Below are 22,017 nucleotides of genomic sequence, written 5' to 3' on the forward strand. Positions count from 1 at the left end.
TAATTTAATATTATGTTAATTAGAATGAATGTCTTTCTGAGCCTTATTTTCTTGTTAATTTGATCTAATTTGCTGATTGATTTTTAATTGCCTACCGAGAGATCTTTACCATGTTGTGATTTGGGTTTTACGTTTACATTTGGAAAATAATGGCATGCCTAAAATGACTCAGAAGTATTGTACTAAGGAATTTCTGCAAGGGATAATTACAAATTATGATTTCTTCCTGCTTCCTAATTTTAGTGCAATCCGTTTTGAATTAGTACTCTTTAATCAAAAAGGTTTGCACAGTGTGGAGTAGTGACAAGGTGTATCAGTTAGGGAAGCTTCATGGTAGAGAGTCTGTCAGTTGGTGGTCAAATGGAAAATAAATCTCTTGGCTGTTTATGAATTGCAGTGAGCACTTCCCAACTTACAACATGTGTTCCTTTTCTCCATAGTAATGTTCTGAGATTCTTAGAATTAATGTATTAATAAGCTTAGAAATAGAAGTATAAAGTTCTAATAAGGCCAAGTGTTGATTAAAACTTATTTTCTGGTGACAGAAAATAAAAAAATCATAGTTCTTCTCAAGTTATTTCAAGTTATTCCCTAAATGTTTAAAATTTACACCTTAGTTTTAGACTGAATTAGTCCTGCTATAACTTCTAGCCCTTCGATCTTGTTCTTTCTCTGCCTGCTAGGTTGAAGAGCCCTCTATTATCAATTTTTTCTTCCCTGTGGGAGGCACTTGTAGCCTGTGATCAAATAATCCTTTAACTTTTACTCTTATAAGTTAATTGATTGTCTCGAGTCTCTTGTAGTAAGACATGTTTCCTAATACCATAATTGTTCCCCTGGCTTCCTCATAATCTATGGAAATTTTCACAGTCTTTCTTAAAACAACACCAGGAACACAGTGAAACTACTAGTCAGTTCACTGATGCAAAATAAGATAATACAACCTCCCTATTCCTATTTATTATTATTCATACATCTGATGAGTATGGTAGCTTTTTGTTACTCTAAAAATTCAGTACTCTTAGAAGTACTCTAGCAGTTCTCTAAAAATTCATAGTAATCTGGTTACTTGTCATGGCCTGTGGTCCCAAAACCTTGCCTCCTCTGTGGGATCTCTTTTTTCCAGAGTTGAGTCTTTCCTCATTAAATCTGTCTCATTGTACTAATTCCTTGATCCATGGCCTTCCTGTTAGCTATACTGAGGTACATAATATCTGGTTACGGTCACCTAATCCAGCTGTCTTCTCCATTATTTTCCATTTTTTAGTCCTCTTCCCATATTGTGAAATTTTTTTTTTAAAAAAGTGAAAAGTAGTCTAGGAGGCAAGAGCCAATTCCAATACTAGTGCCTTGTTCCCCAATCACATAATGATTGGTTAGATATATCTGCTACATAGTTTATAAGTAGTTTAGGATGCTATTCTGATTCACTGTATCTCATTTTAGCCATCCAAAAATTAGTTTCTAATGATTGCTAGTTTTCTAAGCTCTTAATAGTCAATGGAGAGAGATGGAGACCTTCGCAGAAAGATGGACTTATCTGAAAAACCATAAATCACTTTTTGACAGTGTCTTTTTCTTTTCATAGACTATAATGGGAATATAGAGAAGTTAAGACAAGCTGGCAAACTTTTAGACAGCTATAATTAGTGTGGATGAATCCCATCTCTTATGCTTTTTAGCTTTTCAGTCAAACTGTGGTGTGATGCAAAGCCAGTTCTCTTACAGGCATCTATCAAAATGGTTGCCTTTAGCAGTCCCATTTGTAATCACATCAGAAAATAGTATCAATTTAGCTTGACAAAATCTGCTTTCCAGAAACCCATGTGGATCAACTTTAATTTGATTATCCCTTTTAGTTCTCTATCAGGTTAGTTATCCCTTATATGCCTCTTTTGCTTTTTTATCAGATCCTTTTATCAAATCCCTATTTTTTTTTAACTTTAATATTGACACACATCCAAACTGTGAAAAATCTGAGGCTCTGATGTCTTAGATTTTTCTATTTGTTTCCACTCCATCTATATCAGATGGACTTTTCTCTGGGGTACTCCTTCAATCCTTGACCAGACACCAGGAGGTCTCTGGATGACTTAGAGCCATTTCTGATAAGATGTCCTTTCCATGCAGCTTGTCCGTATGGTCAAGTCCTGCAACCTGCACAATGGAGGTAATGGTTTTGGGGTTTTTTTTAGCTATTTTTTGTTTTGGTTTGGTGGGGTTTTTTTGTTTGTTTTCAGGGTTTTTTGGTTTTGTATTTTAGGACTTAAAGTAAAACATTTCATAAATATATTAGATTGTGTGTTTCTCTTTCCAAACATGCATGGCTTTAAACTTTTTGTGTTTTTATATCTGAGGAAAAGTTGCCACGATTTTGATTTTTCTTCATCTTTCTCATTTCTTTTTCTTTGTAAAATAGAGATGTCTGATAGAAAACAGACAGACCAAGGTAGTCTGTTGCCTTCTGTCTGCAGAAAGGCTTACAGGGCTGAAGGGAAGGCTGTGACCTTGTACTACTTGCTCGGTAAGTACCTGATATTTTTTAATTAATATTGTTGCATAAGCAGAATGCTCTGGAATAAGATGTTTTGCCTTCAAATTAAAAGAATGCTCGCAGAACAAAAGCAATAGGAGAAAATATACACAATGGTGTTTTCCTGATGTGGAGACTCCCCAAAACTCAAAACTACCTGACAGAGAAGAAATACTCTTGCAAGACTGTTCAAATCAATGTCATCTTAGAAACTACTGGTGGCAATTGAAATACCAAAATGCTAATTTACCTGGTATCAAAGTGATGAGCTGTGAAGGCAAGTCATTACCATCCTGTCCTGCCTGATCCCTCTGTCAGATTTTGAGCAGCACCTCAAAGGACAGAGGGTCTTATATTTCATTCCAACCACTCCTGTTCATCTGTTGGAGGGATGTGTTGCCATTGTAGAAGTATATCCTGTCACAAGATGCATCAGGATTTCTTGAATTTAACAAATGGTGGACTGCAATGTCTACAATTAGAGGAATAATTTATTTTCTGTAAAGATGGATTAGAGAAATAGTTCAATGATATGTCCTTTTTTTTGGATAATGATTTTGATGGGAGGGCAAGGTGGTATCACCTGGCAATGATATTTCACACTGCCTAATTCTAAGCCTTCTGATAAGTATCAGGGATCAAGTTAATGTCTAGTAAAACCATCCACTGTTGGAAGTTAATTCACCTCAATAGGAGGTGTCTGGAATTTTCTTTCTTCTCTTTCCTTAGTCTTACAACTTCCTTAATTTTTTGCTATTGTCTGCTATTTCTTCCACTGCATCAGAAGTAAAGGTAATAGTTTTGCAGGGGCCAGACTACCAAATGGGCTAGTTGGAGAGTTTCAGTTCATTAGGGTTTTGAGGGTGTTGTTTTTTTTAAAATTCCTACTTTGCCAGACTAGTGTCATGTAGGACATTTTGAGAGAATATTTCCAAAATGCAGTTTTGTAGTCTAGAACTAATATCTTGCAACACAGCAAGTGTTTCACAGCACTACATAGTTACCTTTCCAACATCTACATCATATTAAAAGAATAGTTGCACTGAAGCAATTTCAGATCTTTGGGACAGATCACACTTAGGCTCGTTATAGGAGTTATCTAACCAGCAATGAGTTGCATTTCATCGTGAAGGTATTTACATGATTATTTCTTGGGAGGTGTTCATCCAAGTGTAAATTACTCTGCCTCAGAACAGATTTTAGCTGGTGCTGACAGCTTGGATGACTGGCACATTGTCATTTTCATAACACACCTAAAAGGAAGGTGCCAAAAGAACCTAAGTGGCGTTGATGCAGCAAAAAATTTCCAGTAAAAATTTGTCTCAAGGTATATGGCTGGTTTCAGGTAATATCTGGGATAAAACAGATTAAAAACTATTATTTTTCTTTCACACTATATAGGGAGGAGGGATCTCCATTCATGTGAAAGCAGTGTATGGTGATAATGCCATGGTAACACAAAATTATGTGGTTTATGCTTCTAATGCATACTCATCCTCTTTTCAGGTGTCCCTGAACTACTCCAGTTGCGTTAATGTCATGAAAACAGTTTATTTTCTCTCCTAGCCATTTTGTCAGAGGTCTTGTGGGGTGAAACTTCTGTGGTCTTGTGAATGTTTTGCCCTGATTTCCCAAAGAATAGAAGGGATACGCAGTCACTCCATGTGCCAGACAGTCAGTTGTGTTCCTCTCTCTGTTGACCAGTTACAACAAAATTCGATGTAAAAAATTATTTCTGAAATTAAATTCCTACTAGTATTAGGAAAAGTGGTGGTTAAAAAGAGCAGACAGACTCAATTTACTACCCCCATTCCTTTGGACAAGAGAATCGCCTCACTAGAGTGATGCTACATGTGCTCCAGGGTTCACACATTACTAAGCACATCTCACATGCACTTTATTAGACAGAGTATAATCCAGACATGGAATGCAAATCAAAGTGAACCACACTTTGTGAGTTTACAGCTCAGGAAATGGAGAGAAGCTGCTTTCCTTCTGCTCACTGCAACAGAAGTCCTTTTGAAAAGAACTCTAGTTCCAACCTCTGCTTTGGAATTGTGCTGCATGTGATTTCATCCCATTAGCTGTGATGGTCACCATTTGGTCCTGTAAGTGATGACGTGATATAATGGGGGAATGGGTTGTTGTCAGTGTTATCAGTATAAATCTTCCTGTGAACACTTGACCAAAAACACACGTTTTGCAATTATGTCAGTTTAAAGAAAGCAGCTATTTCCCTACAGTACTGCAGAATGGTTTTGTTTTTTCTTTTTTTTTTTTTTTTCTGGCAAGAGACGTGAAGAATTTGCCATTCTATATATTATAATAATTTTTAATGCTGGAATGGTTCACATCCAAGATTTTAAAACAGGAGACATGTAGCCTAGAGTTTTGTTTGTTTCATTTATTTAGCATGGCATGGCTAGGTCCTGGAATTAGCTTATATGAGGTCATTACCCTATTGATTAAATAGTGTGATGAAAAGGGCATGATAATACACTGCTGGGAGATTATTGCCAGACACTTTGCAAACAAAGCTGCTGAAAGGGGAGCAGTTGTGAGACCTTCAGTGTGGTGTGTAATTAGCAAGTGAGTGGAAATTAAAATAAAGGATACATGGCATGATACAGTGATTATATGCAGATAAATAATATTTTGAATACTCCCTTTTGGGAGATGTATTCTAATGAGAATATGTCTTAGTACAGGAAATGTCTGCTGGGCCTACACTATCCAGAATCCTTAAACAAGCTGTGCAGAAAGTTGTCCCCAACAGTGAAAAAAAAGCATGGATGCAAATGCTGTGGATCTGCCTCTCTCTTCAAAACTTTTTCTCTGTGTCTTTCTTCTCTTTGAAAAATCTCATACTGGTATAACTAGTGTTAGAGAAAAACAGTACATCTGTTCTTTTTCTTTGGGATGGAGCACCATTTCTTTAAAAAAACTCCGAACAATCTTTTGGGGGACAAGAAGTGGATTTGAACAAACTACCTTTCGCGTGGGAAACATCAGCCACTACAACATGAAAGAATTGTCTAAACCTGGGATGTACAGGCAGTACCAAACTTCTGATTCTTGCACTCAGCCTCCCCTCTGTCCTCCTGCAGAGCACAAATACATGTTCCTGAAATAAATCAGGGTACCTGATTTATTCTGTGGCATGTGTTTCACCTCGGCAACCCTTTCAGGCCTACAAATCCCAACAGATCAGAGGCTTTTCAGGCAGCATCTCAGTTGCCTAAAGGGGAATTAAATGGAAATTTTCCAAATAAGGCATAGACCAACTTTAGGGAGAGAGTGACGGATAGACATTAGCAGACATCTTTCTGGCCATTTCTTTGCCCAGTTTCAAGATCCTTCCAGTCATGAAATTCAACACAAGACAAAGCAAATTTCCAAAATAATATCAATAAAATTCTTCAGAGCTGTTACCCATGGTTTAATAGATATGGGAGAGACAGCTCCTGTATTAGTGTCTATCAAAAATTTCAAGATGCACCATAAATAGGGAAACTTAAACAGCCACAGCAGCAGTAAGAGAGGGAGAGAAGAGGACACCAGGGGAAAAAAAATAAGGGAAGAGAGAAGAGAGGAAAAGAGAAAAACGGGGCTTTTATGGGAGAAAGCATCCACTCAAGGCAGAGGGGTTGAAGTAGCCCTGGTGAGGGTGAAGTAAATGGGGAATACTCCATCTGGCTCTATTAACCTTAATTTTAATTCCTCTTTTCCATTTTTCAGCTTAAGTAAGCAAGCATATAGTCATGTTTATATAATAGCTGGGATAATGAAGATGGAATATACCAATTTGGGACTAATTCTGGCCCTCAGGAGAGCACAGGCACTGCAGCTGTGGCCAGCCCCTACCAAAAAGAAGTGGTGAGGAGAACAGCTCCTTGTGTCTGACTTGCCATTACATCCTCAACAGGGACCACTGTAGTCTAGCCCTTAGAATAAATAGATTTGGTTAATTTTTCCATCTTTAGAGTTGGTTTAGCAGCTCTCAGTGCTGGTTCAGTTGTGCTCCCACTGAAGCTAATGAAGTGATTTCCTTGAGAACAGTTGGACCCAACAAGCCCATTTATAACCTTTCTCAGATACTGGAGTTTGTGTCTTCAGACTGTCTTTTGTTCTCTTCCTATTTGATATCTTCACCTTCCAGATCATAACAGCCAGGGTTTTCCTCAACTTTATCACAATGCTGTTACATACTTATAGCCATAATATCCCTTGATTTGAGGGTGTGGGAGAAACATGCAGCATGCCACATTTGACCACATCCTCTGAAACTGAGGTTGTGGTTGAGCTAATTATTTTCACGGCTGGAAGAGAACAGACAATGCTGCCTAAAGAGTGGGAAGATATGTGTCTGTGTGAGTCTGTGTTTGTGTGGTTATACCATCTGGGAAGAGCAGAGCCAGATATACTTCCCCTTGGCTTTTTTTTTAATGTGCAAATCCTCAGTAAACATGCAAATGGTGAAGTCTCATTTCTCTGCTGAAGTCCTGTGTTTGTCTGAGGGTTGGAGTGCTGGAGACTGCATCTCGCTGCAGAAACCCTGCCCTCTGGAATTCCTGTTTTTCATTCCCCAACTGACTCTTTTTGCTTCTGTGGGCAGGGGGGAAGTTGCCTTTCCTCTGCATTTCTCGTTTCTGTTACACAAGCAGTATGAGGTACCCTTTATTTATAATCTGAACGTTAGGGATGTTGGGCCAATCTGGTGCTTCCAGCTGGCTGAACACTTCCTAGTGCTTTGGATGCCAGATAGAATGTAATTTATTGTGGAAAACAGTAGGGGAAATACACTTCTCACTATCAAAGGTTAATGTAGAATATCAGCAGCTTTTCAGCAAGGGTACATGTATTGTTGGATAGTCTGTGATGATGTGTCTCTTAATAAAATAGAAAACCAAATTGCTTTCCTTTTTGATGCTGCTGTTTAGCCTCTTCTATTTTCCCTCCTTCCCCTCAGTTATTTTAACTCCTTCATTGCATTTTGCAGTTTTCACAAGTTACTTCAGGGAGAAAAATATAATTGTACTTTGTTTGTTTGGCAGGACACTGAGCAAAATAAGGGGGATTTTTTTTTCTTTTCTTTTGCCTTTGTTTTAACTAAAACACCCATTTCTGTGCCAAGACAGAGCAAAACTGCTGAGTTAGCCGAGGCTATAAATTGAACTGATCCTTTTACCTCTAGAAAATATTAAAGCATCCTTCTGCCACTGAGCTGGCACTCATTGCTGGATCAAGTGCTACTATTAACAGGAAATCAGGAAAGTATATTATCACTCCAGTGCTGTCATTACCAGAGGGTTTCACTGAGGTATAGAATCTGGAAAGTGACACTGGGAAGACCAGAGAAAAATGGCATACTTTGAGCAAGGGAAGGGAAACTTCAGACAAAAAACTTGGAGACACATTAAGAGTTTGTGAAAGTACCCAACATGGAGGCAATTGGCTGCTTTTAAAGGGGATGTATTAGGTAAAGTGTCCCATTATTCTTCAGATTTAGAGATAAACTCATGTAGATTTTTCTAATGGGCTCATTTTATCAATTCTAGAAGGTCTGAAACCTGCCAAGGCAAGACTGAGTCAGGCTGGAATCTTATGAGGCTCATTCTGCACCAAGGAAAACCCCAAAGTGAGATTTTATTGGCAACTTTTTTTCTTGCCACTGAAGTAAGTTCCCTCTGCTTAAGTTCTTCTGCTTAAGAGAGGTTTTTTTTTAATCATCAGAAATACAGTGAACTGCACTGATAGTTGAATTAAAAACATAAAGAAACATAGAGAATAATAATAATTAAGTAAATGTAGTGATTATTTAAGACATAAACTTATTACTTACCCCGAGTGTTGCCAAGTCAGTAGACGGGGAAGCTGCTTTCTTCCTGCAAAGCCATGCTGAATTCACCAGTTCTTTTGTCATTAGAGATATAAGGAAGACTTAGTTGAACATTTTGTTATAGTTCACAGTCTGGGCTGCATCTGACTTCTATTTTATGGGATAAAAAAATGACAAATAATAATAAATTCAGTTTGGTTTGCTTTTCCTTTTCAAAGTTCTCTAGAGACCTGAAATAATCTTCCTGACACCCATGCAAGTTAAGCATAGCTATCAAGTTTTACAGATGTGGAAACTGAGGCAGAGAGGTTAAATAGTGCCATTTGAAAATATAGGTGCCTAAAATGAAGCAGCTTGGGTCCATGATCCAAACACCAGAAGCTCCAAGCTCCTGATTTCACTAGAAAACAAGGGTGCTCAGAATATCCATACAGCAGGCCCTGAATGGATGTGCTGAATCTTCTGCAGAGCAAGTATCTCCCAAGTATGGTTCCCCATCCTGTAGTCAGACCACTAGACCAGAGCACTCCTTCATGATTGTCAGGACCTGCATGTGGTTCCTAGCCCCATTTAGGATTTGGGAATCTGACGTTTTTTACTGATATTTGCTCCCCACTTACCTGCTCTTAGTCAATTCTCTTAATTCTGTACCTGCATTTTTTTTTCTGTGTAAGAAATCTTCTTAATAGGCATGATCAACTTCACAAGAAAAACATTATAGCAACATAAAATATATTTTTTGTTTCTTGAGATAGGCTTCCCTCTGAGAATTACTCACCAAGCCACATATTTGCTTTGCTCAGCACTATTTTATTAGAAATATTTCTTGTTTATTTAGTCTTATGCACTGGTCTGACATTCCCTTGTTGCTACAACACATTTGAGTAAGAGATTGAAGCACCCAGGGAATCCAAGATTATGCCCAGAAGTTAAAAACAAGCACTGATTTTAACTGTGATTTTTTGGGGCCTCTGGTTGGAGTATCAGCACATGCAATTTTTCAACATGTCCTGAGCTCTGACTCTGTGTAAATCTGGGATTGTTCTGGGTGTCTGAAGGCAGCAGCTCCTGTAGTTCACAACAAATATTTCCAGCCTGGGGCTCCCAAGGAGCAGATGTACCTTTGAAACATTGGTTATTTTCACTGAGAACCTATTAGTTTGACTAATACAATTTCTGTCAATTCATAGTTGCAGTAAATTAAACAATATTGGGCTACTATTTCACAATTCTTCCAAAGTCATCTATTCCCTAAGCTACAGCAGAAAAGAATATTTCCTTGTCCCTCCCCCTAAGTTGTTTTCAAAAAAGTTTCAAAAATCATTCAGATAATGAGACTTTAGTGCTGTGAAATTTTATCAAAGGGCACTCTTTCCCTGGACTCAGATATGAGCATATTTTGCCAATCAGATAAAACTTCTCAAGCTTTTTTGTAGCAGTGCCAGTGGTTAACTTGATCTTATTGCACTGTAAACAATTTCGTGCTACAAATAATTTTTCATATAATCTCTATGGGTGAACTCTGGAAAGATGATTTGTAAGAACATTTTCAAGAACTTTACAGCACAGTGCAGTCTTCAAGGAAATTAATGTTACTTAAAAAGGTTTTTGTTTAGATTAATAAAAGAAGGACTATATAATGAAAAGGAGTGATAGGGAAATGTTTTGATATAGTAATAGGCAGAAGAAATACCTATTAAGCAGGAAAATATCTGTATACCAACCCCCTCTCCATTTTAAATTGTATATATTATTTTAGCTGTTAGGAATCCATCCTTCCACCTTGTGAAAGCTGACAATTTTTACTTACAGCCTGAAGCTAAATACTGCAGTGCCTCAAAATGGAAGATGAAACAGGCCAACAGGTTTTCTTTGTCTTTTGAAAAAAATGGAATGTCATTTCTTCTCCCTCCCCCTCGCGTGTTCCTTCCTCCCCTGCTACATCCCTACTGGTATTAGCAGCTTTTCCTCCAAAAAAGCACTAGATGGTGCCCCTTTTCTTTGAGAGTGACAGAGCAGGATTCCCAAGGGACATGCTGCCCTGCCGGGAAAAACATTCGGACACAAAAACTTGGAGTGTCTCCTTGTTCTTTAATATAATTGTTCCAAATCCTTGTTCCAATATAAGTCTCTTTTATGTCTTTCAAGTCTTCAAACCTGAACTGGATCCATCTTTAGGAGACCCTCTTGTTCCTGTTGGAAAATGAGTCAAGACTTCAAAGATTCATGTGCAGTAAAATAATTTTTTAAAAAGTGATTTTAAATCAAAAAGAAGGAACAACATATGTACCTTCCTCCCTGTTGTCAGTAGCCCAGCACTGCAACATCAAAGAGCATTTGTATTCTTTGCTGAAAACTTTTCAAGTCAGCAATCTTTAATTAGATAGTAGCTGGTCAGTTTGACTGATATTATTTTTTTTAATTTTGTTATGAACCTTAGCCTTTAACTGACTGAGCAGCTGTTTGTAAACAGAATTGATATTACACTTCAGTATTTCTTTCAAATAAAGTGCCAAACAGGGAATCTGGCCTAGCCTTGTATTCTGTGTGTTCTGCCAACTTATTCTATATCTTTATCCAAAAAAAGTTAGTAGTTATGTTCATCAGATTGTTACCTAGCCTTTGAAATTAGAATGAATAATTGCCTAAAAGGATATTACCTACGTGCATCTGTATCTCTTTCTGCAAAGTAATTCTGTTTACCTGGTACATGTCATCTTTGTATTTAGGCAGTCATTCTATTCTAGACCCTTAACAGATGAAACTTATAACATGACACTGAAACAAATTCAAAGTCAACAACAAATAAAATGTTTGCTTGTTAAGAAGGAAAGTTGAGGCAGATATCTAATCTCTCATTGTGAAACCCCTAAAAATTAACTGAAAAAAAGCTGCTTCCTTTAAGCATTTGAAGTTTATTTAAGCATTTGAAATGGCATAAAAATAATCATTCTTTGAAATGACCCATGATAAATTAGTCCAGGTTTGTAATTTCTTACTCTTTTTGTAAATGGTCCTTAGAAAATTAGGTCCGTTGTCATCTGGGAACAAAAATTTAACTGGGAAAAGAAGCTCTAATATGAAACAGAAAGAATTATTCCCATGCTCTGGCTGCCCTGTCATATGTCATGACATGTGGCAGGTTGACTGCTCATTAATTCTATTTATATCAGTATGATAATACACCCCACTGAGTACACATGTGTTAAAATATTCATAAATTATGTTTAGTGCAAGCAGATATACATTACATGCCAAAAGAAGACTATTATTTAAAGACAAAACTGGTAAACAGTCAAACATGGAAAAGTCTTTTTAATGTTAGTCCAGTACATTGTGTATCATCAAACTCACATTTAATTGCCTTTACTTGCAGACTCTGTCTCCAGCAATGCAGTATCAATGCACCTTTATATTTTTACAGCTTGCAAAAGAAGCAGCTTTTACTGAAAGTAATTGGAATTTCAGCAATTACTGTAAATGTCACATTATCTCAAAGCAGTAACTATAACAGTCTGAAATATTTAAAATGAAGCTTTACTTTGACCTGCACATATTTCAAGGTACTTTTACATAGCTTAAAGCTCTACTCTAAATATCAAAAAATTCAAATGTGAACTATTTTTGAAGGGAAATGCAGTTTAGCTGCCAAAATTGTTAATAGTAAATTTTAGGCAAAAATTAGCCAAAAATAGTTAATCATCCTTGCTCAGGATATTTTATATTACATATATCTCTGTCTCTATCAATATTTGTATCTTAAATATTGCTTAACTTTTAAAAGGCCTGTTAAAACAGTAAAATGAAAAGTATGTTTTACAGGTAGCTAATTTTCCATAGAATGTGAAAATATTCTCAGAATATGAAACCAGATATATCTGTGTCTTAAAATCAGTTTGTTCAGCATCAAAATGCTCTTCTATGTGCAATCAAATTTGAATTTCTCCTAGCATTGGATCAGAATTATTAGAATATTTAGACATTCTTTTTTTTTCAGGCAAGAAATCATTATAGATTATGTTGAATTCCTTTATTTAAAAATACCTTTGAAATTATGTTTTAAATTTAAAAATGCATTTCAGAACTTCAGAAATTATCATCGACTAATGGCACAGGTGTTAAAATCCCTGCAAGTTTAAAAATTATTAACAGAAAATATGAAATACTACACATTTATTTGCAGTTATTGTGATAGCAGTTTTCCTGCTAAGTAAGCACAAACCAAGCTGGTTTTGATATCCTGTCAGTGCTTCACATTTGGAAAACAATTTCAAAGCTTTTAAAAATATCAAATGTTGTAATGGGCACAGAGAGAAGGGAGTAGGTTACTTCATGGTGAAGTTTTGAGAAGATATATGAAGAGATTTGAAATTTATATATATCACAAAGGGAAAATAATTACCCTGCTTCTACTCAGTTTTAAGAGACCTGAACAAGGGCAGGATGACGTGACTGACTGTAAAGTGTACATAACTGTTCTAATCACAAAACCATGTTAATGTTTCTAGCAGCAGTGAAGCATAGTGACTTCTGATAAAGGACGAAGAGGGGGCACAGGAGCACGATGTTACAGAGTCAGCAGATTTGTTACTTCAGCACATTTGGTGGGAAAGATGGTTTGCCCTGGTGTTTGTGGGCAAAAATGTCACCCCTTGATTTTGGCTGCATTGCCAAACTCACCAGCCCAGTTGACAATTGCCCAGCTATGAAAAGTGGCTCAATTTTAGCCGTCAGTGAAATGGTTAGGACGAGTTGGGAATTTTCTCTTTCTTTGATTGAAAAGGCTGGCTTGAGGAAACTGAAACTTTTTCTTTTGCAAGCAGGTATCGATTTCAAAGAAACTCATCAGAAGAGATTTGTCAGCCGTCGGATGGAATTTCTGGTCGAGACTAGAAGGAGATGGCAAAGTTGGAGTATCAGGTAGCACCGCGATCGGTCAGAGCACTCACCTGGAATGTGGAAAATCGAGGTTCAGGCCTGGGGACTTGAACATGAGATTTACAGACTGCCCTGAAGATTTACAGAGTGCCCTGAATGGGCTTTTGAGTTGTTTGCTTGCTGTGTGTTTAACTGTTTATGTAAAGTGGAATCCTGCTGGCAAGCAGGAGGTCTTGAGACCTGATGTGTCCCTGATGTCTTGGACTAGACTAGGACCTGAGGCAATTTGTGGAAAATGGGAGAGAGTGGCAAAACAGGCAGCACTGAGTGCTTTACTTACCCACCTTTTAAATACTCTGCTCATCTCTCATTCTTGTGTGTAAAATTTAAAAAGTCTTGGTCCTGGAGAGGAATGAGAACATTTCTGAAGTCGCATATTAGCTTTGTAAAATGCACAACCTGCTTCTCCCACCCCACTACTATCTTCTTTGCCATAGAAACAAATTGCAAAAATCCACTGAATTCCTGGGAGCAAACTGTGACTCATGTAAAATGATTTGTTAATGGCTAGGGAGTTTACTGGATGCAAGGTTCACTGTAAGTATAAAAATTGCAGTCTCTTAATAAGACAGCTTTTAAAAATAAAATGCTCTCTGAATTTTAAGAAACTTTGTAATAACATAAGGCTTTTAATCTTGGTAATGTTAGTAGCAAATTATATACAACATCTAATTTTATCAGATGATAACAGTTGTAGTTTTTATCTTCAAAAACAGGTTGTGAATGCTTGAGGGGAATAACTCTTCATAGCAAAAGCTAAGTTAATTTTGTGTTGTCTTATGTTGCTGGCAGAGAAGCCTTTCTTTATTTAGTTCATCTCTTTTTTCTGTTTTTTTTTTTTTCTCCAAAAAAGGAGTCATTTCATGCAGCAGTTTATTTAAATACAAAAAAAAATCATATTAGAAAGGTCTCTAATTATAAGCTTTCTGAAAGTTTGTTATGCACTTTCATGTAAAACTTGGCCTCAGTACAGAACTGCTGTACAATCATTTTCATCTGAGATTTGAACATATTGGATGAACTAGAGCAGTTCTTTCTTCTATCCTGTCATTTTTTTCCCTTGGAAATGATGAGCATATGGCAACCACCCTTACTGGATTCTCAAACAACAGGAGGGACCTTATTTCAATTCCTACATCCTGTCATCAGTGAATCCCATGATATTTTGTTCTTGCAAGGCTAAAGATGTGATTCGCATTTGCCATAAGGACAGAGCTTAATGTGATGCCATTTTACCACAGGAGCCCTCAATCAGTTAATTAAACATGATATAAATCACTGCATGTATTTGTAAAGTAAGATTAATATGGCAAAATCAGAGTAATGAGGAATCCTCACCATTGTCTGAGTGTGAATCACTGATACGAAGATTACCCTTTTGAAACTGGATATCTTTGAGTGGGTTTTGTTGGCTTAATCCCTCAGACCGCTTTGTGCAACTTGAAACCCGGACCTGTCATCTTTAGCCAAAATTTCAGCCATAACTTCCTCAGCTTTCACCGAATCATTTAAATTAGCATTCATAATACTTAGAAAGATCAAGCCTTTCAGCATACCACAAAGCTTCTTCATACCACCTGGGACATTGGCAACATGTTTAATAAATATTTCATTTAATTTCATCAAGGAGATTCTTCTTTTGGGTTTTGCTTTCAGGGGATTTACAGGGTACCCACAGCAACACATGCCATCACTATGGTCACTTAGGTTAACAGACTTAATAAAAGGGGTTTTTTCTTTCTTGAAATGTTATGAGCCTTGTTAAACTAGGGCAATTACAGATACACAAGATAGGTGCTCTAGAAAGATCAAAGCCTCCTAAAGACAGCTCTCTAGGGTTCTAGAGCTCTAGTTGAAAAGCACTCAGTTTACAAAGTAGAGATTTATAAACCTATACTTTGAAAATCCTATGTTCAAGTAATGCTAAAGGCCTGATACTATTTAATATGGAATTGACTTTAGCCACTCTCTTTTGACATCAAACTTTGAACCAGTCTGAAGGAAATCTGATAGATGGGCATGCCATGACACTGTGCATCCTGTGGCATGGTTTCTTTCATGGAACACTATTCCTTTGTTAAAGAGCACCAGGCCTGTGTTTTGCTGTTTTAAAGCCAGGCAGATCCTGCATATAGTAGGCAGCCATGACCCTTTGTATTTCAGTTAGGAATGTGTAGAAGAGGAAAGAAAAAGACAAGAAATGGTGCTGTCCTTGTTCTTGGACTGAATTCTGTGTTATCAGGGCAGTGAAGACAGGTCAGGCTAGAGGCAGATTCAATGAAAGGAAAAGGTGCAAACAGAACCCTATGCTGCAGGTCGTACAGTGTCTGAAGAAAGTCTCATAAGGATTATGCAATCAAAGGAGCTGGCAAGAGGATAAGATACAGTCAGAATTCTTAAGTGCTTTCCAGAATTCGTAGATGTTACTCAGAAGGTGCTTCCATCAGCTTGAGACAGATCTTGATAGCCTCACTATGAGTGAACAGCACAGGTGGTATTGGTTTAAAATGTTGGAGGGTGTCCCAGCTGGGATTGGGATGTCTGGGGGTAATTCAGTAAAGAAGTAAACTTCTATCTCCCAGGTCACAGGAGAATATGTTGCCATTGTGCCATCTGCTCTTTCACCAGTAAAAGGAGAAAAATGAGAAAAAATATGTGTGCTTTCTGCTTCTCCCAGTGCAGTTGTGATGCTGGAAATCAAAGATCATGAGCAGAGAGTGCGGAAGTGACTTCAAAAGCCAAAGGGGAAAGAGAGGTTCTTGGACACTGTTACCTTTTCCCCATGTCACCAGCAGGAAATTGTTTGAGCAGACCAAGCAGTGGCTTCGTCTGAGTGCTGCATGCTCACAAACTCTGTGATGTGCAACTGATTGAGTCCATGTACCTCCAGAAATGGGTGATTTGTGGGGGGGGCTTTCAACTTGCTATTCTCTGCTCTGGAGCCTCTGCTTATTTTTTGTTGATACCACACTTAAGGGTTTGACTCTGTGAGCTGTAAGCCACTGCTTAGGAGCACACAAAACTGGGCCCTAAGGCTTGTGTGGCTGTTAAAAAAGAACCTTTGGCTGACTTTTTTTGTTTGTCCTGATGGCCTTCAGAAAACCAGTAGATCTTGTGCAGCTGGAAGTACTGTCACTGCTGTTGGAGTTTTGAAAGGTCTATATTTGCAAATGCATGAATGATGAAAGTAAAAAGTGTAACAGGAGAATCCCTGTTGTATTAATAACTTTTCTAAGCTGCAGGTGCATAAACATAAACACTTGAGATGTGATGATCTCCTTTCTGTGCTCTTCATTAGATTAACACAGTGTAAATTGAAACTGAAGTGAAAAACTGTTAACAGAATTGAATTTCATTTCTGCAACTGTTTTTTCTCTCATTCATGTTCTTTTTAAGTTCACAAATTCAGATTTGCTTTTGATGCAGCACTTAATAAACATAATTTTGATACTGATTTGTGGATAGCTATTTGAGATTTAGCCTAAAACAATACATAAATTACCTGACAATACCTTGGAAAATGGCCTGTTTAAAGAACTTCACTCTTTTATGATCACTGTCAATTCAATTTTCATGACAAAGATTGTTACTATACCAAAATGGCTATACTGAAAGGCTGTCAGGAAAAAGATGTGTTCTTTGAAGTCTTAAAAGTATATCTGTGTTTGTTATGATGCAGCATTTTTGCCATCAATGGGTCAGTTACACAGAATGACTAAAAAAGAACAGAAATAAATAAGATGAACCAGCCTTAGAAAGAAGACTTTATAATGTGTGAGAAAAGCCTCTGGGGCTGGGTTATGTCTGTGGATATGCTGAGCATTTGTGTGACCATTTGTGAGTATTGTCACTGGTCTCAGAGGCTGCAGGGTTCTCCTCCTTCTCCTCTCCTCTCCTCTCCTCTCCTCTCCTCTCCTCTCCTCTCCTCTCCTCTCCTCTCCTCTCCTCTCCTCTCCTCTCCTCTCCTCTCCTCTCCTCTCCTCTCCTCTCCTCTCCTCTCCTCTCCTCTCCTCTCCTCTCCTCTCCTCTCCTCTCCTCTCCTCTCCTCTCCTCTCCTCTCCTCTCCTCTCCTCTCCTCTCCTCTCCTCTCCTCTCCTCTCCTCTCCTCTCCTCTCCTCTCCCTTTCCATACACTCAAATATCCTGCAGCAGCATGAAACTCTCCCATGTTTTTACAGTTTTCTGGTTAGAGTTGCTTCTTTTTCTACTCTTGGAATCCATCACTCATAAAACTTCAGTTACAGCTGCATTTGCTTACTGTGTGGCTTGCTTTTATGGCTCTTCCAAACCTATATTGCATTTTACAAAACCTGCTACATATAGTCCCATGTTCATTCTTGTTCTTATTTTTGCCCTATGGGTGATATTGCTTGCTTATTCAGTGCTGTCAGACCCTGAATAGCTTTGCTTTATTTATTCCTTTCTTACATTGTTGTGTTTTGTCTGATATCTAACCTAAAATTCCTTGTCATTTATGATGAAAACTTGCAAAATGCAAACAGTTTACTGAGAGGATTAGAGTTGATGTGAAGGATTAATGCAGAGCTAACGAATCTCCCTGCAAGATATTTGGATCAAATCCAGCCTGCACAAGTTACCACAAGTGGGCAGATAGAATGTACATTTTCATTGGTTTGTGGTAATTTTGTGTATAGTTACTCAAATATTGAGAAGCTTCTGTTTTAGGTAGGTTTGTATGATTTTGGGATTGAATCACTACAGTGCTTTATTCAGGATGTTGATCAAAGTGAATTTTACAATTGGTGCCTGAGCATTCATGGGAAAGGCACATGGAGCTAAAAAGAAGTTGATGTACGATGTAGAAATGTCTGTGTGCATGTCCAGCCAGGAAGAGGAAACAGGGCCACAGGACTTTTGTCCTCTCAATTGGCACAGCTCAGCACACAAATTGAAAATTTGTTTATTTTTTTTTTTGGAATTGAACTACTACACTCCCAACCTTTTTGAAAATTGTTAAAAATATAGTGAAGTATCATGTCCTGCTCATATATTCTTTGTAGAAAAGTTAACCAGAGGGAAAATTCTCAAAGGCCACATGTAAAATTATTGCCTGTGGACTTCCACTTATATCCAGCAATGCTGTCTGCAGAGATGCTTCCTGTGTGTAGCTGGAAACAGACTAGCTCAGAATGCCTGACAAACTTTCTGTCTGGGAATGAGAAGACTAGACAGAAGAGTGGTATGAGTTCCTTAAAGTTAATTTGCAGGTGAGAAAGTAGTGTCAAGTTTTTTGTATTAATCCCTCATGCTCCCCAAACACTAGTTCTAAATAGTACATTTAATACTATTAGCAAATATTGGGGTCGTTTCAGATGAAAATTTCAGGGCATAGAGCTCAAGGGCTAAACCCTCTTGTAGGGCTACTTGTAAAACAGCCTATGGTGCTGGGATCTTTGTTGATTCAAGTATTTGATATCTTAAAAACCCCATAACAACAACAACAACAACACCAAAAAAACAAATCAACCCCCCAAAAACACCAAACAACAACAACAAAAAAAACCACAAACAAACAGAAAGTCCAAAATCAACAACAACAGCAACAAAACAACAACAAAAAAATAAAGCTAAAACCCACCCAGAAAAAACCCAAAAAACTGACCAAAAAACCCAAAAAACCAACAAAAACCTGAGCTTGAAAGTAATCAGGATCTCTGTTCATATGCTTTACATGTGATGTAATTTCCTGTAATGTTTTTTGTAGATTTGTAATCCTCCTTGTTATAAGATTAGGGTAGACTACAGAGACATGTACCTGAATTTTCCCTGAAAAGTCAGTGAGTGCAGTCAAGACTCCTCCATTTCACTGGATGAAGGATCAGACCCAACTTTCATATTTGGTGGTAATGCTCAGGTAGGCTTTAGTGGCTTTTGCTCTGCATTGTAATTTCTTTGCAGCATAATAAAAAGCTCTTTAGAACATTGCTACATAGATTAATATAGAAAGTGCTGGTGATACTTTTATACACAAGGAGTTTAATATGAGGATGCAAGAGCAAATTGATTGCAGGCAATCCTGTGCTTGAGTACCCAGGAGTGAAAGGAATGATTGCAATAACCTCTGGGATTTCTTCTCAGATGTGGTTCCTGAAAACACCCACACCCACAAAGTATTGGGCACAACAGAGTATTGTTTCCTTCTGATGTGGAATCACAAAACCATATTTTACTTCAGGAGGTGGGAGGGTTGAGGGGGAGAGGAAACTCAAGAGACATTAATGTTTAATGTTTTTAATTTTGTAAAATGAACAACAAAAAGGATATGGTTTGTGAGTGTTGCCGAGATTGTTTGAACTCTGGCAGCTTGCTGTCAGATGAGATAGTAAAAGCCAGGAAGGAAGAAGAAATTGAGGGGCAAACTGATTAAACTGCTGGCACATCACCTTTGGCACCCTGATCTGATGGAAAAGTGAAATAATGGTGAAACAAATTTGGCATACATTGCTGTGGTTGCCACAAAATGACTTGCACCGCTTTGTATCAGACAGGGCCTTGAATTGCAGCCAGGCAGGTATATTTCTCTTCTTTGTGGAAGGTTCTAGCTGTTATAGAGCTCCTTTTCCTGACCAGCCCCTGGGTTGGGGACTGCATTAATTGTGCCTTTGCTTCACTTAGCCCTTCCAGATTGCCCTCTTCAACGCTGACAGAGAACATGTCTGTGACTGGGGGCTTCCAGGCAATGCAACATCTCTCAGGAATGGGGAGGAATTCTCAGAGGACTTAAGTCCTCAGCTTATCAAGGGTGTTTTAACCCCTGATAAATGCTGAAGGGAGTAATTCAAGTTATACAGGTTAGAGCAGTGTCTGTATATACTCTGCACAAAGGAGCTCAGGAAACAGCATTGCTTTTCTGTGGCAGAGTCTGAAACTTTAGGGTGGGGAAGGATAGGTTCAAGGGGAAAATAAATTCAGAAAAAAAATTCAGTCTGGAATCTGACAATAAATTTGTTTCAATGAATTAAAGATAGGCCTCTGGTATTTTAAAATAGTAAATAGACAATATCAGTGTTGGTAGTTTACCGTGCCACAAAAAAACCCCAACAAAACAACAAACAAAGTCAGGAAATAAAAATAAGAATTAATGCTCTTAATGAAATTAAACAATTTTTACCTTTTGAAAGTGCAGCATTGCAGCTTTTATTGTGAAGCTGAATTTTTTGCAAAAAAAAACCTGCTTATATTTCTTTCTCCTCTTTGAGGCTGACTGATTGCTTTAATTGTAGGGTGTATGTGCTTAAAGTGCTCTGGTTGGTAGTATCCATCTGGTGTATACAAATCTCAATGGCCAGGGCATTATAATACTGTGCCTCACTGGAGGTTTTCCTGGATGGGGATATCGAAGTTGCTCCAGCACAGCTCTGACACTGGTGAGACTGTGGCAAAAGAGCAGATGTTACTGTAGGTGAATAATAATCTGCTATTATGGGGGCGGGAAGGGGGGCAGAGGTGAGCATACTACAAATTAAAACATTGAGCCCATTTAGGCGTGTGCTGGTTTATACTTTGCCTTCATTTGTGACATCTTTTTTAGGAGCCGCCTTTGTTGTTTCTGTTCTGCTGGAGCCCAGAACCAAGATCAGGTCTCTCTGTGAGCCATTAAAACCTTCAAGAGACTTGGGAGGAAGGAACCTATCTAGTTATGACTATTTGCTATGTGGAGGGGAAGAGCTTTCTGTGGGGTGGCAGTCAGTAGCTTGGTGAGCCTCTGACCCATTGACTCCCCAGAAACTATGGGAATAGGAAGAATTTAAATTAGTATGACTCAGACCATAGTCAGTTTTCTATATGCCTCTGCTTTTGCTCTGGGCTCTACATCTGGGTCCAGAAGTTGCTGGGACATTCATTCCTGGGGGACAGAGTGGTACAGCAAATGCTTGTTATCCAGGACAGATTAATACAAGAATTCATGCTATTCCTGCTGCAAGTGCCCTGGAACTTACAGAGGATAAAGTAATGCTTGGATTTGTTTTACAGTGGGCTAAGGATGGAAAGACTCCAGAAAGTTGCCTAGAATAATGTAGAGAAAATTTACTTTGAAGAACTAATTTTATCTCTTCTTTTCAAGGTTACTGACTATTGTTTGTTTTTTTTTTCTCTCACATGCAGCAGGGTCATTACCTGCACAGCCTAACTCAGGAAAAGCACTGTACTCAGCTGGACCAAACCCAGCTTGCAGGAATAAAAACATTTCATTGGTTTTCTCATGTAATTTCTGCTATACCAATATCTCCAGTCACTGTATTTCATGACTGTTAAAGATCTTTCATTTTATTTGGATGATCTAGGTACCCTATATTGACAACTGCTCTGGCTTCAGCATTACTGAAGAGCTACTGTGTGTTAGGACAGGCCTTAATCAATAGGTGTATGTTTTTCAAGCAATGGGAGAATAACTTAGAAGTGGAGTTTTAAAAAATGCAGCATGCTTTTATGAATCAGCTTAGTTCTAACTGGTTTAATTTAGTAAAGAGCCTCTTCAGCAAATGAAATTTTATGGCACCATTCCCAGTTGGTCTTACTCTCCATACAGATTCTAGATTGCAGTACAGGTCAGGAGGACACCTGAACTCCCCGGTGTGAGGCTAGCTGGTATTCAGCCGCTGCAGTGACAGGCAACTTAGGAAGAAATGATAGAATAGATGAGGAATGCAGAGCTGGGTTTTGATTTGAAACTGTATGTCTAGTCC

The 22,017-nt window shown here is 38.0% G+C and overlaps 1 long non-coding RNA gene across 1 annotated transcript in view; it reads left to right on the top strand.

Moving 5' to 3' along the window:
* The first annotated feature begins 2,427 nt into the window (after positions 1–2,427).
* Positions 2,428–22,017, top strand: part of LOC143693740 (uncharacterized) — a 131,492-nt gene continuing 111,902 nt past the window's right edge. The window contains exons 1-2 of the long non-coding RNA XR_013181683.1: positions 2,428–2,524; positions 13,196–13,292. This is a non-coding gene — a long non-coding RNA (uncharacterized LOC143693740). The remainder of the gene's footprint in view (positions 2,525–13,195; positions 13,293–22,017) is intronic.

Source organism: Agelaius phoeniceus, chromosome 3 (assembly GCF_051311805.1).
Source record: "Agelaius phoeniceus isolate bAgePho1 chromosome 3, bAgePho1.hap1, whole genome shotgun sequence".
Taxonomy (NCBI): domain Eukaryota; kingdom Metazoa; phylum Chordata; class Aves; order Passeriformes; family Icteridae; genus Agelaius; species Agelaius phoeniceus.